At 37.0% G+C, this 17,000-nt stretch overlaps 1 protein-coding gene across 4 annotated transcripts in view; it reads right to left on the reverse strand.

Moving 5' to 3' along the window:
• Positions 1-17,000, reverse strand: part of LOC149182898 (type I inositol polyphosphate 5-phosphatase 1-like) — a 291,600-nt gene that overhangs the window by 167,123 nt on the left and 107,477 nt on the right. The gene's annotated exons all lie outside the window — the stretch shown is intronic.

A 17,000-nucleotide genomic window follows, 5' to 3' on the forward strand; every position in this document is an offset into this window, starting at 1 on the left:
AGGGGTGATACAGAACACACGTTTTTTTTAGAGCATAATTTTTGGCACTTTAATTTTATTTATGTACATTACGTTTTAGAATGGTAGTGATTTTCATGCTGATTTTAAAAAGTGGGTATTCTGCACCAGACCCTTTTTTAAAAGCCCTATTTTTTGACATTAAATTTTCTAATGTATGAAATGTAAATAATTATTTTGTAAATTTAATAATTTTTGAAGTGGTCGTTTTCTTCATATTTTCTTGTTTTTTATTTTAATTTTAATTTTTTTGTAGTGAGGTTTTTATTGTTTTGCATTTTTAAATTAGAAGGTTTTAATTTTTTTGTAGTGAGGTTCTTATTGTTTTGCATTTTTAAATTAGAAGGTCGATATTTTGAATTTTCGATATTCTACATATTTATACATCCTTAATTAACTTTTCAATCCACATGAAATAATTGTCTCTAAAAAACAATATTTTTTAACAATGGACATAAAAATAACCATTTTTAACATAAATATAACTAAAAAACTACACGTTTTAATAATTTTTTGCTAAAATTGACACGTCAAAATCACAATCTTTATACAAAAATTTTAAATAAAATGGGTAAATAGTAGTTTTTTTAATGAATTTCATGTCAAAAAAATAATAATAATCACTTTTTTTTCAAAAAATAATGATTAACTTAAAAATTAATGCAAAAATCACATCTTACAAATATTGAACGCATAAAAACCTTAATTGAGGGTTTATTCTTCTTATAAAATGTCAAAGTCAAAACATTGCAAAGCTTGATTTCCAAACATAACTTAAATTTAATCAACAATGTCACGTAATCCAAACTCTTTGTCCTCTAGGGTTTCATCATTGTCTTCTTCCACAATATTTGCTGCTTCTTTTGCTCATTTTCCTCTTCTAATGGATCTTTGATGTCTGCGAATCTCCCAATGTATGTCTTTCCAAACATTCCATGTAATGATGGTTGGGGTTCCTTTGCCTTTTTTGCCACATGTGATTCACTAAAGTCCCCTTTCTTCAACCCAATTTCTTGCATTGCATCTGGAAGAAATTGAAGAGCATTAATTCTTTGCTGAATGAAATTGCACTGTATAGGATCTTTTTCAATTGCAATGCAATTTCTTCCTTTTTGAAGGCAACATGCTAGTGTTGTACCTAATTATCAAGCACAAAATAAATAATGAAGTAAATTAGTACAATGACATATAAATTAATAAATAACATATTGAAATTCAATTCCATATAATAAAACTTACCTGAGCCAGAAAATAAATCCAAAACCCAATCTCCTTCATTTCACTGCCACAAAGACATAGCTAAATTGAGCTCCTAAATAACATTGGGTTACATTATTTAAGTGCTCAAACGGCTCGATCGAGCGCTTAAAAAGGGCTCAATTGAGCAATCATTTTTTCCACCCAAACGTGCCATCTCTTGCAAAAAAGTGTAACGCAACTCCATGCTTTCACCCTTATAGATTATGAATTTCTAACAATCTATATCCTAATTATTATTATTATCCAAGTTTAAGGTCATAGCCAAGCCAGACACCAAATTGGTGTATGAAACCCCCTTGTTTGTGGGACAAGAGATCCACCTCCACGCAACGATTTGATTATTGTCTACGAAGGCATACCGACTCTAACCCCTTCTGGTTTTTGAACCTATGACCTCTTAGGAGGAAACACATGCTCTTAACCATTAGGCACTTGACCTGAGATGCCTCATGTTTAACTCTAATGTTATAGGAGCATTTTCTCAAGAACTCTATCCAATAATTGGACCTCACACACTCTATTGACCTCTAATTTCAGTTTTGTGGCATTTCAAAGTTTACCCTCCAAAACGCATTTAAGGCCATAAATCACACTTAATATTGGTTTACTATATTTGTGAAATTTATAATTCTTTATAACTAATCATTTAGTTTGGGTTGTTGTTTCTAAAAGGGTATGGCCCAAAGCTTAATTATGTCCAATGTCACTTCATAATCTAATCATATGTAAGAAAGATTTCTTCCACTTGAATTAATAAGACACTAGAAACCTCACATGCTCAAAACAAACCTATTGAAAACCAATTTGATTCAATAGACCTAATCAAAACAAACGTACAAGAGAATGTAAAAATGAACATTTTATCATGAAAGGCTGAGATGTTTAGAAATTTTCTTGAATAACTATTTCAAATACCATTTAAGAAAAGATGGTAATGCAAGCACATAGAACCAATAAATAAGATTTCAAAGATGCAAGAGAATGTTATTGCCTAGGGAACAAATCTCTAGTCTCTCTACAAACAAGCTACACCAAAACCATAAAAAAAACTAAGCAAGTTATTAAACCTTCCTAATTTTAGTTTATTAAGCATAAGTCACTATGTGTTAAATATCAGTCTAAAAATAAAATAAGTAACTTGCACCTCAAACTTACATTGAAAAGAAACATTAATACAAATGATCCAATTTCAATTGAGAACAATAGTTTATTACAAGGAAAACAAAAAGAACAAACCCTTCTAATTCTAATTGAAACAAAGAGAAAATTTCAATATAAAAAACTCAACACCCATATCTAGATACATTATCACCGCATCTCTTTGACTATAAATCAAGCACTAGAGAAAATTTTTAATATAAAAACCTGAGCACCCATATATAGATACATCAACACCCCATCTTTTTGAGTAAAAATCAAGCACTCCTCTTTGTACACTAAAAAGGAGGGATGAATCAATCTATCTTGGTTTATGAGGAGCAATGAAAGGAATTTTTTTTATAATCTTCTAGTTTAGATCGACTAAATAAAAAGGTCTAATAGCTAATCATTTAGTTTGGGTTGTTGTTTCTAAAAGGGTATGGCCCAAAGCTTAATTATGTCCAATGTCACTTCATAATCTAATGATATGTAAGAAAGATCTCTTCCACTTGAATTAATAAGACACTAGAAACCTCACATACTCAAAACAAGCCTATTGAAAACCAATTTCATTCAATAGATGCTGCTCTGTGCAAACGATTGACGGAATATTAAACTAATTTTTGTTGTTGTTGCTGCAGCAGTAGCTTTAATGTCTTTGGGCGAAGAGGTAGGAGGTCGAGGCACGTACTGAATCAAATGGGGAAAATTGAGAATAGCAGAGTTCCCTTTCAGAGCAAAAGCTGCATGTAATCAACAATTCAGTATTATATAACGGGGAGATATGTTGCTTCGCTTCATATATTCAACATCTGTCTCGCAATGTGATGTGAACTGTGTTCAGTGGGTTCACTTGAAGAAGCCGTACACAATATCATTACATTTTCATGGTGACACTTTATGTTGATCATTTAATCAATATTGGGAGTAGTGTTGAACTTTCTCTCTTACATTTCTTTTGAGTAGTGTTAACCTTTCTCTATTACATTTCGTAGATGGATGCAAAATCTTTCTCCCTTGAATTAAATACGATTTGTCCCACATCATATTCGTTAATAGTGAAGTTGACTTAAGAATTAGATGTTTTAAAAGTTAGAGATATTTTCAAAATGCCATAGAAGGTCTTTCAGGAGTGAAAGGATTAATATTTAATGTTATTTCCTAAAGGATATTTGTGTGCAGTCTCATTTATTTGATTCGTAATCAAATTATAAAAAATCTTTATTATAGGATTTAAAAGAAATCCATTTAAAAATTGTATAGATAATGGCGCATTCTTTAGAAGACTCCTTCCCTATCAACCACTTAAGACGAATATATAGCAAAGTAATGTGGAGTTATACGTCATGCGCACATGGGACGATTGGGCGATTTTGAGAATCGCCCCACCACCCGACGATTCTCAAAATCGCCCCATCTACTACAAATCACCCCAAACAATGCTTCCCAGAACAGGAGTTCCTCTTCGTGAGGTAAAATTTGCAGCAATGCATGAAAATAAGATATTTATTAGGGTTTGATGCAAATAGAAATGCAGCACAAGAAAAAAATAGGGTTTGATTTGAGCACTATTTTCACAACCCAAAGATCACTTACCTAATTGTTGAATCCAACGCCGACGCCGAGAAGAATGCGGCCAACTATAAGCATGGTGAGCTTCGCAGCTCCAGCATTCAAGATCACTCCTAGGAGGGTTTGATTTGAGCACTATTTTCACAACCCAAAGATCACTTACCTGATTGTTGAATCCAACGCCGACGCCGAGAAGAATGCGGCCGACTATAAGCATGGTGAGATTCGCAGCTCCAGCATTCAAGATCACTCCTAGGAGGAAACTGAGGCCTCCGACGATTATGCTTACTCTTCACCCCTTGCTTCGCGTTACATGCGAGGCCTCGAATGTGGCAACCAGGCCAGCAAGATAAAGAGACGAAGTGAACAGAGTGAGCAGCTGGTTGTACTATAAGCATGGTGAGCTTCGCAGCTCCAGCATTCAAGATCACTCCTAGGAGGAAACTGAGGCCTTCGACGATTATGCTTACTCTTCGCCCCTTGCTTCGCGTTACATGCGAGGCCTCGAATGTGGCAACCAGGCCAGCAAGATAAAGAGACGAAGTGAACAGAGTGAGCAGCTGGTTGTCGTATTTGCAATTTTGCAGTAGTCTGTTTCACGCAGGTGATGCTGCTTTCGTCGGTAGACATGTGGAAAAAACTTCTCGAGGAAATTGTCCATGGATGTTACACCGCCTGTTACACATTCAAAAACCCCCAATTAGTTTTCAAAATGTCAGCAATTTTCTAGATTTTTAAGCTCCACCTACAGCCTAAAGCTACTTCTGCACACATAAATCACAGTGAAATGTTTGTAGAGACAGTGAGATCTTTTGGAGTGAAGTAATTGTGCAAATAACGAGTCATTAAACATGAAATTTCCGGATTGAAATGTTCAAATTTTGAATCATTTCGCCTGAATTAAAATATTTGTGTTTGTCTCATCATAATCCAACAATTGCTGAAAGCAATTGTATGTACATTTAATACAGAATGGGGAATTCTGAGAATAGCAGAGTTCCCTTTCAAAGGAAAAGATGCTACGTCATGCACATGGGGCGATTCTCAGTTGGCTGAAAGCAATTGTATGTAGATTTAATACAGAATGGGGAATTCTGAGAATAGCAGAGTTCCCTTTCAAAGCAAAAGCTGCTACGTCATGCACATGGGGCAATTCTGAGAATCGCCCCGCCACCCAGCGATTCTCATAATTGCCCCATCCAGGGCTGGAATTTGACTTACGGTGTAAATTTCTACACGTCAAACTTGTCCTATATATCACTGACCCGTCATATTGACGTTTAATTTGGGATTGGAACCGTTCAAATCTATAATACCTAGCACCAACAAAGGTAACGCCAGGTAGGCTACTAATGTTTAATATGTATCTGGTATCTAGTTTTGTTTGCTTCTTTCTGTAGGAATTTATAGGGTAAGTTCCTCAGACAGAACACCAAAGGACACCACTCACAAACAGATCACAGATCATTACACCAGTACTTTTGACGTGGTTAAAACCCTCAAAGAGGGAAACAGTCCATGGCCTGAGCCAACGCGGCCACTTCAAGCAATTTATTAATAAAAGAATGAAAATTTACATAAGCTTCTCTCATGGACGGTTAACCTACAAATGACCCTCCATGCTCTTTAAATAGAGATCATGGACCAATCGGGTGTTAAGCCACGGATCAAGTGCCGGTAATACCGAGGAGAGAATGAACCGTCGGATCACTACATATCGTGATCGTCGGATTGTAAGTTACAAAATGTACATAGTAAAGAAACACACTTTACCTAACTCTATACTAGACCAAGTTATACTTAACTATTTCCTATGTGTCGGAATATCCTAACATCCCCCCTTAAGAACAACTTGGGATAGGATTGAAGGATTTACAAATATGACACAATAGGAGAAGGAAGGAGGCACTAGAGCCTATCCCCCCTTAGTGACAACTTCCTGAACTCCAATCATAAATCGAAATTTAGTGAACTTCGCCTCTGTGAGAGCTTTTGTAAAGATGTCTGCAACTTGATCATCTGTTGAACAATATTGCACTTCAAGAACATGGTCGTGGATGAGCTTTCTGATGAAGTGCATGTGCAGTTCAATGTGTTTGCTGCGCTGATGTTGGACTGGATCTTTGCATAGTTGAATGGCACTTTGATTATCACACCAAAGTATAGTCGCATGCTGCTGCTGAAAGCCAAACTCTGACAAGATTTGACAAAGCCACAAGGCTTCCTTACTAGCTTCTACGGCACCACGATATTCTGCTTTTGCTAAAGAAAGAGAAATGGCACCTTGTTTCTTGCAAGCCCATGTAATAGGTCCTGAAACAAGAGTGAACACATAACTTGCAGTAGACTTCCGATCATCAGGGTCACCAGCCCAATCGGAATCAGGGAAACCAACCAATAGAGGAGATTCTTCGGCACTGTAATGAATCCCAAACTGAACTGTACCTCGAACATAACGAAGTATTCTTTTAGCTACTTTCCAATGACTTTCACATGGGTCTTGCATAAACCGAGCAATAAGGCCAACAGCAAAGGAAAGGTCAGGACGAGTATGGGTTAGATACAAAAGTTTTCCTACAAGTTGACGATATAAGGTAGCATCAACTTCAGGAGAAGTACAAGTGACTAAAAGTTTGACTCAAGACTGAAAGGGAGAAGGGGCTGGCATACAGTCTTCCATGTGAAAATGGCGTAGAATATCACAGGCATACTTGGACTGGGAAAGGGAAATACCTTCCTTGGATTGCAAGACTTGAAGACCAAGAAAATAATGTAAGTGTCCTAAGTCTGTCATTTCAAACTTCCTTTTAAGGCTAGACTTCACATGGTTTATAAGGTTGGGATCACTACCAGTCAGGATAAGATCATCAACATAAAGAACAAGAATGATAAGAGACTTGCCCACTTTCTTGGTGTAGACAGTATTGTCAGAATGACACCTAGAAAAGCCATTTTCTAAAAGAAAGTTATCCATTTTGGCATACCAAGCTCGAGGAGCTTGCTTGAGACCATAAAGGGATTTCTTAAGCCGACATACAAGGCTGGAGTCTGTTTGTATAAAGCCAATAGGTTGTTCCATATAGATTTCTTCATGCAAGTCCCCATGCAAGAAGGCAGATTTAACATCCATCTGATGGACTTCCCATTTGAAAGAGGCAGCAAGGGAAAGAACAAGGCGGATAGAGTTCATTTTGGCAACAGGGGAGAAGGTTTCAGTGTAGTCAATGCCTTCAACTTGTGAAAACCCCTTAGCAACAAGACGAGCTTTATGTTTATCAACTTTCCCATCTGGTCCGTACTTGGTTCTGTAAACCCATTTGCATCTAACAAGTTTTCGTCCCTTTGGTAGAGGAACAAGATCCCATGTATCATTTGCCAATAATGAATGATATTCTTCATTCATAGCTGCTTCCCAATGTGGATGGCCTGAAGCTTCTGCAAAGGTGTCAGGATCATAATTCACTGAAGCTTGAGCCAGTAAAGAAGAGGCTCTATCAAACTGAGAACATGTACGTCGCTGATCTGTAGGATCACCAGCAAGATCACCTGCTGCATCCCGAGTAGCACGGACCCATTTTGGAAGCTGCGGAGCTGAAGGAGGATCCTGAGAAGGTGGGGGAGGATTTTCATCCTCGCTTTCACCATCTGAAGAAGAAATATTTTCAAAAGTAGAAGAGATAGGGTGAGGTGGCACATCTGCCGAACTAGGCTCGTAGGACGATATATTTTCAGCAAACTTTACATCTCTTCAAATGATAACATTTTTGGACTTAAGTAGAATAAGTCTATATCCTTTGACATCTTCAGAATATCCAACAAAAATACATTTTTCACTCTTAGGTTCTAAAGCTTTATGTTTCTCATCTGGAATATGGGCCCATGCTTCACTTCCAAAAACACGAAAGTGACTTACATCTGGTTTAATTGAGCTCCATGCTTCTTCTGGAGTGATATTCTTTAAAACCTTAGTAGGAGTGTGATTTATTATGTAATTTGCACAGTTAATTGCTTCTGCCCAATAATTAAGACTAAGTCCTTTAGATTGAAGCATACAATTAGCCATTTCCTTTAAGGTGTGATTCTTCCTTTCAGCTACACCATTTTGTTGTGGAGTATATGGAACAGTATGTTGCATTTGAATTCCATTCTCAGTGCAAAAGTTGATGAATTTGTTGTTAACATATTCTCCGCCATTATCAGATCTTAGCTTAAGGATTTGATGTCCAGATTGTTTTTCAACAAAGGCCTTAAAGGCCAAGAACATGTTAAATACTTCACTCTTGAGTTTTAAGAAGTATACCCAAGTGCGTCTGGAGAAACCATCAATGAAAGTTAAGAAATACTTGTAGCCAAAGAATGAAACAACTAGAAGTGGACCACATAAATCACTATGCACAAGCTGTAAAGGGGCTGAGGCGTGCCAAGAGGCACGTTTTTCAAAACTGTCCCGATGATGTTTTCCGAGTACACATCCGAAACAAACAACATCTCTGCAAGATACCATTGGAAGACCTGTCACCATATTTTCTTTACATAAATTCTGAAGAGAGCGATAGTTTAAGTGACCAAATCGCTCATGCCAAAGTTTGCTCACTTCATCATTATGAGCAACAAATACCGAGGGAAGATTTGATGACCCAAAGTTGTGAAACTTATACAACCTTGTAGAATCATCAGCAATGCCAATAGCTAAAATCTGTCTAGGATCTCTTAGGTCCTTAATTACAACATCGTGAGGTGAAAATTCAACGATTTTACCTTCACCTGAATGAGTTATCTGATATACAGATAGAAGGTTGCAGGATAAGGTTGGAACACATAATACATCATTATACTGACCATTGTCTAGATGAACAGTTCCAGTCCCTACAACACTAAGAGATCTATCATCACCAAAATATATAATTTTTGGTGTTACAATCATTTAAAGAAGAAAACATGGCTTTGTTTTTGGCCATGTGATAAGAAGCTCCAGAATCAATGAGCCACTCATGAAAATGAGAAGAAGAAGATACATTTAGTGCATCGCCAGACCGAGATGCTTGACAACCACATGCAGAAAGTGCCATTCCTGAAGATGAAGTTGAAGTTGAAGAGTGCTCCAAATGGATGTTATGCTTCTTCATTGCTGCTTCCAAGGCTTCCATCTTCTTAAAGCATTTGGATTCTAAGTGGCCATCTCGATTACAAAAGTTGCAATGTCTATCAGTCTTATTCCCTTTGTTTTTATTTGTCTTATCATTTTGTTGAAATGATTTTTCATTTTGAGGCTGAAATTGCTTAGGACCCTTGTTTGGTTTAGGACCATTCCTTTTAGGATACAACTTCTTAAGATTCTTTGGATTTGGTTGCTACTGGGCGGCTAACACTTTCTTAGAAGAGTTTCCAAGATTAAGAAGACCAAGGTGTAAGAGTTTTTCTTGTTCTCTTATTAAAGAATCACAAAAAGAATCAAAGGAAGGGGACTTGTAGTCTTGTCCTTGAGAAATGAAGGCTTCTCTTGTAGAATGGAAGGTGGAAACAAACACAGAGTAAGCTGGTCCCAACTTAGTAAGAATGGAATAGATAAGGTTACTATCTTCTTTCTTAACCTTAACACCTTCCAAGAGAAGTCTAAGGGTCTTGAACTTGGACAAAAAATCTTCAATGCAAGAAAAATTATTGGGGTCCAATGTAAGCAACTCATTTTCAAGTTGATGGGCTCTAAGTTCATTTTTTATTCCAAAAACTTTAGTAATCTGTTTCAATGCTTCATCAGGAGTATCAAGTTCTGCAATATGGAATCTAAGATCTGGAGAAATAGACATCCCTATCAACCCACGTGCTTGATCTTGCTTATTTTCCCATTTAGCTGTCTTATCTTCATCTTTTGGTTTGGTTTTTTGGCCTGAGGCTATTCTGTAGAGACCTTCACTTCTAAGTAAATCCACAATGTAGGACCACCACTGGAAGTAGTTGGTGCTGTCAAAAATAACTTGGCATGGACTTTCCATTTTAACATAAACTGAAGCTATAGATGCTGAAACTAAGTGTTCCAATGGAAAGATCTCGAAAAATTAGGCTGTTTCAAAAAAAACAGTTCTGAAAACGACTTCCGGATGAAGAAGTTATGGCTTTTTGAAAAAAATTTGATAAAGATGCCGACGAAGTGCGGGAATGTGCGGAAATGAAAAATCCGCCCCCACAAAAAGGAGACTTGAACTCAAGACCTCTACTCTCGTAAATTAGCTTTGGACCAAGTGAGCTATACCAAAAGTTTGAGAGAGAGAGGGGGGGGGGGTTGAAGCTTTGGGTTGCGTGCTTGCTCTGAGAAAGCTCTTTTTCCCTACAAAACTCAACACGGACATACAAAAAAAACGAACCTTCCGGCTCGAAGTTAGCTTTAGCCGGAAACTAAATATTTTCCTCAATGTTTCTGATTTTCTGCGATCACACTAAGGCGCAGCGGAAAAGAGCATATGCATGAGAAAAATCTTTCCTTTCTGTTTCTGATTTGCCCAGATCGCACAGAGTCGCAGGGCAAAGAGCATACGCAGAAATGAAAGGTATAGATTCGGTAATAAAAAAGGCTAAATAAACCGAAACCGAAATAAACAAAGAGAAAATAACTGTAAACTACAAATAAACACTGTATACCTCCAGATCTTAAAAATGACGCAGCTAGGGCTACCGGAAACCTTTTCGCATGAAACGAAAGGGGTTCCTCACTGGAACAAATGCTCCCAACACAACAGAGCAGTCCTCTTGGCCCGAAAGCAGTCAGAAACAGTAGATCTAGGAAACGGTAGTCGGATGCAGTTCTACCGGCTTCAGATTTGGATCACCAACGGACGCGGCCCTAAAATAGCTCTGATACCATGTAGCAATTTACAGGGTAAGTTCCTCAGACAGAACACCAAAGGACACCGCTCACAAACAGAGCACAGATCAATACACCAGTACTTTTGACGTGGTTAAAACCCTCAAAGAGGGAAACAGTCCACGGCCTGAGCCAACGCGGCCACTTCAGGCAATTTATTAATAAAAGTATGAAAATTTACATAAGCTTCTCTCATGGACGGTTAACCTACAAATGACCCTCCATGCTCTTTAAATAGAGATCATGGAACAATCGGGTGTTAAGCCACAGATCAAGTGTCGGTAATACCGAGGAGAGATTGAACCGTCGGATCACTACATATCGTGACCGTCGGATTGTAAGTTACAAAATGTACATAGTAAAGAAACACACTTTACCTAACTCTATACTAGACCAAGTTATACTTAACTATTTCCTACGTGTCGGAATATCTTAACATCCCCCCTTAAGAACAACTTGGGATAGGATTGAAGGATTTACAAATATGACACAATAGGAGAAGGAAGGAGTCACTAGAGCCTATACTTTCCCACCTTGGATTCTATCAAGCGAATTCATTAACATGGCAATCGTAGCAATTGACAAAATTAGGGTACAGTGGTTGCGGTGTGTGTTAACTGCGGATTAAATGGTCACCCTCCAGTCATAACTGCCGCTTAGATGGTTACTTGCACTTGATGACCGAATGCAAGTTGCAACGGGATTAAACTGATAGGTTATAGGTTCTAATTTCCTACTCAACCTTGGAAAGAGGCACAAATTGATTAGCTTTTATCACAGGGGAGCACAAGTTCATGCCTAATCCTGTAGAGCCACCCGTTGATTCTCTCAATCAGGGCGACAATTCTTCCAGGCTCATTAATGGTAACGCATTTTTTGAAAGTCACGGTATTTCTTCTTTACGATTCTTATCATTCTCATCATTGCGTCTCTATTTCAAAGGATCCTTTTGAGCCTCGGTCATAAGTATGCTCGGTACTAGGTTTCTTGAATAAACAGTAAACATGCCTGAAACGCTGAATGGAAATCACAGTAAACATGCTTGAAATGTCGAATGGAAATCACTTGAAATCTCTGTCTTCGCAATCCTTGGGATGTAGGGAGTCTATTATCAATTCCTTTGGTCTAAGATAGCTCATAATTTGAATTTCCTTTTATCAATTCCTTTGGTCTAAGATATCTTTATTATGATATAAGACACATAATTTAAATTGTCGTTTATCTTATTGGAACTGAAAGCCTCTAAATTCCTACCATCTAAGATGTTGTTTACTACAAATAATGTAAATTATTTATTAGTGTGGAGTAAAGGACATGAAGAAATTGATGCAATGCAAGGGGAAATTTACTGAACCTGGAAACATGGAAAATAATCAAGTGGAGCATTCGTTTGAATAGCTAAAGAAATTAAGGGAAAGAAAAGTGTTTGAATTGGCATCGGATCCCAATTGGCATGGTGGAAACTCCAAAAGATAATCTAGTTCTTTGCATAACAAATACCACTTATATTAAAAGGAGTGTGATAGAATCATGGAATAATTATAATATAATTAATAGTTGTGTAACATGGACACTTAAGGTGTGCACCACCATATATGGTTGGAAAGTATGGTGGTTTCATTGAGGATATTGGGAGTATTTATGTCTAGGTCACATGTGGATTCAATGTGGATGTTACATGTGAAACTTATAAGTTAACTTGGGGTAAGGATGTAATTTTGGTTGTAGTGACTCAATTTTTTTTTGGTGAAAACGGTTATTTTTTGGTTCTCCTATAAAATTGATTATTGGGCATTAAAAATTGTGATTGGTGTATCTGATGTCTTTCTTGTAATAGGATCTCCTTGGTAGAGTTATTACCCAGATGTTTTAGTGTAGCTCATTTTCTATGTGGTGTCCCATTATTCTTCTTCTATTAATGGTTGAGAAAAGGTCAAATTAGAAAAATGTATAGTATTTGTTAGGCTTTTGCAGCTCGTTATATTTTCAATATGCTTGTTTAGCATGAAGGTATTTTATAGAAATATTGGTGTTTAGCTTGAAGGTATTTCATCTAAATATTGAGCTTAACATGTTAGTCGACTAATTTCATTATATACACAATAGTAAAAAAGGACTTGATAAAGAATTTGAGAGATGATTTGTTTCAAGTATAAAAGTCATTGATGTATAAAAAAAGTCCCCTCCTTTATACATCTTACTAGAAACAAAATCAAAATATATATCAATTATTGCAACATGTATTATTTTTTTCCCTAAAAAAAATCATTATATTTCATATCGAAATATATGTTGTGTTGACTCTTAGGTCCTAAAAAAAAAAAAAACCTAGTTCATTGGACCATATAATTAGGAAATCAAAACATACTCGGCTACCATTAGAGCAGTTTAACTGTAACAAATAAACCTCATAATGTGTTATATCAAAAGTATGGTTGTATGCTATATCAAAACAAATAAACCTCATACTGTGTTATATCAAAAGTATGGTTGTATGCTATATCGAAACACATGCTAACTTGGGAAAAAATAAGGCACTCTTTTAGGGAGATTAATGAAAGTTGAAATGCAAGAGTAGTTGACACCCACAAATTTGGGTAGAACGTAAAATGAAGGGCATGAAAAATTCAAAAACGTCATCAAATTTTCATTTGACGGGCATAGGGGATTTGAAATTCCAGGCCTAGCCCCATCTGCTATGAATCGCCCCAAACAATGCTTATTGGGCATCCAATACGATATTAAGTGGAGAAATCCCAGAACAAGAGTTCCTCTTCCTCCTCAGAGACTAATACTTATATATCGAACTATGCATATAGATCAAAATCTATATTCATAAGCGAACTGGTAATTAATAGCTGTTTGTCACTGAGAGTGTTTGTACTGGTTGGCAGATCAAAATCTATATCCATAAGTGGGCTGCCAGAGCCCACAATAAGCTGACCTTCCTTCTCGCTCATTTTCAGGGCAGCTGAGCCATGTGGCTGCCTCCCGACATATTTATGTCGGCGTTAGCTCATCAGACAATATGGAGCCACCAAATTGTCCCGTTCGATGAAAATTTGCAGCAATGCATGAATCTAATCGTGAGGTAAATGCTCTAATTGTGGGCAGAATCTAATCACGAGGCAAATTCGATTTTAAATTGGAGGAAGAGGCATCTCAAGTTCAAGGCAGCCACCTTTACCATGGTATGGCGAGTGTGGGAGGGCGGGTGTAATAACCAAAAACTGAAAATACAGGAACCGTAAAAGATTTTGAATACCTACTTGAACTGTTGCCTGCTCTGGTGTAGTTGATGATGCTGCGGCTACTCTGATCCAATTTCTTGGAGACCAATTCCACCCAGCTAGACTGAGCAGAGCCTGGCTACTCAATCCAGTAAGCTTCTCAACAGAAGCTCACTGTCCCCCGTGCCCAAAACCTCAGAATGCTTAAAGCTCTTCCAATGGTCAATTTTCTTCCTCCTGGTTTTCTCCTGCTTTCTTCTCCCGGTTTTCTCCTCCTTTCTTCTCCCGGTTTTCTCCTCCCCGTTCTCAGCCCAATCTCTGTGGTTTTATAGCCTGGGCTTAGTGGTGGCCGCCCTGTACACCAGCGACTCCACCACTTTCTCCCGCGGTGACAGCTTGCCCATTAGTGTGAGTCACCCTCCCGTTACAGGTGTTTCTGCCTTACTTAGGGTTCAGTTAATTTTAAATATGATGGTGTTCATATGTAGCGTTAAGGTATTATAATGTTTAAACTTTATATATGTGTTATTGTTATTATAACACTATCACGCCTCCATATAACCATATAACATATCCTTTATAACTTTATAACATTTATATGTACTTTATCATATTTGTTTGTCTTTTGACTTTATGATATTCATGTATATGTTTATTTATAATATAAATATAAACTTTATTTATGTTTGTTTTTAATACAAACTTTATTTATGTTTGTTTTTAATATAAACTTTAGAGCTTTAGATTAATTAATTATTGATACAATACTTAATCTTTATTCTATTTTATTAATATCATTTTTTTTTTAAATTCTGGAGCATATAATATATGTATTTAGAGATGGGTCGTTACAGCGGGTGTGAGTTTGATAATTGATGGTATGGACCACAAGAAAACACTTTTACCACATTTTGTTCGCACACCCAAAAATTTACAGGAGGAAAATTTTATTCAGTTTCACTTGGTCGGTTGTATGGTCTTGAATGGGAAAATGTTGCCAAGGGTGTACTTCACAACTCCAAATATTCATAATGATGCAAATCTGACCATAACCATAATTCATGATGTGATTTCTCATTGGTTTGGTAATCTTCCTGACGTTTTGTATCTACAATTGGACAACACTTGCCGTGAAAACAAAAATTAGGTTGTTTTTGGATATCTAAACATGCTTGTTGAATTGAGAATTTTTCAAAAGGTAAAGATTGGTTTCCTTCTTGTTGGGCACACTCATGACCATATTGATCAAATGTTCAATCGTTTTTCAGTCACATTGAGGAGGAAGGAAGTTGGGAGATTGCCATCACTAAACTGAATGTATTAAGAAATCATACATGCCAAAGCCTACTTTTGATGTGTTGGAAGACACTGTTGACATGCAAAGGTTTATTCTGGGATCATATGGTGAGGGGAAATGCATTGAACAACTTAATGAGGAAAGAGAGATGTATATTGGTTCCAGAAGATCTCATGCACAACGTGAAGCCATGGAAAACCTTTACAGGGGTTCAGTACAGGATATTAAGGAGGGTTGCATGATTGCAGTGCTAGCAGATGGAGATCCCAATGGCTATCCATTCTAGGTTGCTAAAGTTATAAAGGTATTTACAGAAAATGAGGATGTTACAAGTGTTGAAGTACATTAGTATGCCACAAATACACACCCATTCAATGGTGTGTATAAGCCAGAGATGGTAGTTGACAAAAAAATGGCGGAAAGAGAAAAAGAAAGGGTACAAATATAAATTTTTGCCACACAGACATATTAAAATTGGAGGATGTTGACATACTTGTTTATGACTTCAATTTAACAAAGAGAGGAACTCTTCGCTTCAAGACGATAGAGATTCTGAAAAGGTTGTTACCAGAAGGAACAGTGTTGAGATGGGAGTCTGCCGAAACCAGTCGTAGATCTAGAAGAATATGCATGTGGACTCAGACGGGGCACTAGCTGATGAATGAGAAGAATATGGAACATCTTAGTCATCATCCAGTCACTCATCTGAAGATGTGAATTCTGATGGTGTGCAAGAAAATATGAGTGATTTTGAATAACTGTTTAAGACAGTTTATATAACTAATGTATGCATCGTATCTTGAAACAAAATTAATGATTTCCATATGTTGTTAAATGAGAAGTTATGAGGCATTTTTATGTTGTTGGATTATACGTCTTAATTATGATATTTTTTATTGTTTAAACTATCTACAATGCAATATTAAATTAGAGATATAATGTACTTTTTATTCAATATACAAATAATGACTTTTAAATTCATTTAGTGATGTAATTTGTTCATAATGTCATGGTTTTTTAATTTTATAGTTGAAAAAATTTCAATTTCTTTTGTATCTAGCATGTTATGGTTGAGAACATGTTGAATTTATTTATTTTTGCTGAAGCAAGAGTAGTGCTTTCTATATCATTAAGTCAATCAAGAATTTACATAGAATACAAAAGTCCAACTAACCCGTGGACCTTGGCAAAACAGGCTACCCACCTGGAAAAAAAAAAAAAAGAGACCTTCAACCTGGTAAAACCTTACAAAGAAAGCGCCTAGAGGGCGGAAAGACAAAAGAAAACAGCAGAGCCCTCCTGACACAAGCACACCTGACATGCCAAAAGAACCAAAACCCACTAACCCCGAGCCAAACTGCGGACAAGAGAGAAACGCCCTAAAGAGTCAAACGAAGTTCAACTTTCCCGCCTGCCAAACTGCTCGATCATTCCCGACCGTGGATCTGCTTCACCAGATCCAACGGTCGAGATCCATATCGCGCATCACAAGGTTCCCGAACAATAGCGCCCGGGGAAGGCGGTTTATTTTTCCTCTCTCCTTCCACGTGTTAGTTCCCCAATGGAATCGCTCCCATGTAAATAAAACCACTTTCTGTCTGAGTTCCGTGCGATCGCCGGAAAA

Source organism: Pinus tabuliformis, chromosome 3_2 (genome assembly GCF_031772625.1).
Source record: "Pinus tabuliformis cultivar Carrire ecotype Pingquan chromosome 3_2, CPIR1, whole genome shotgun sequence".
NCBI lineage: Eukaryota > Viridiplantae > Streptophyta > Pinopsida > Pinales > Pinaceae > Pinus > Pinus tabuliformis.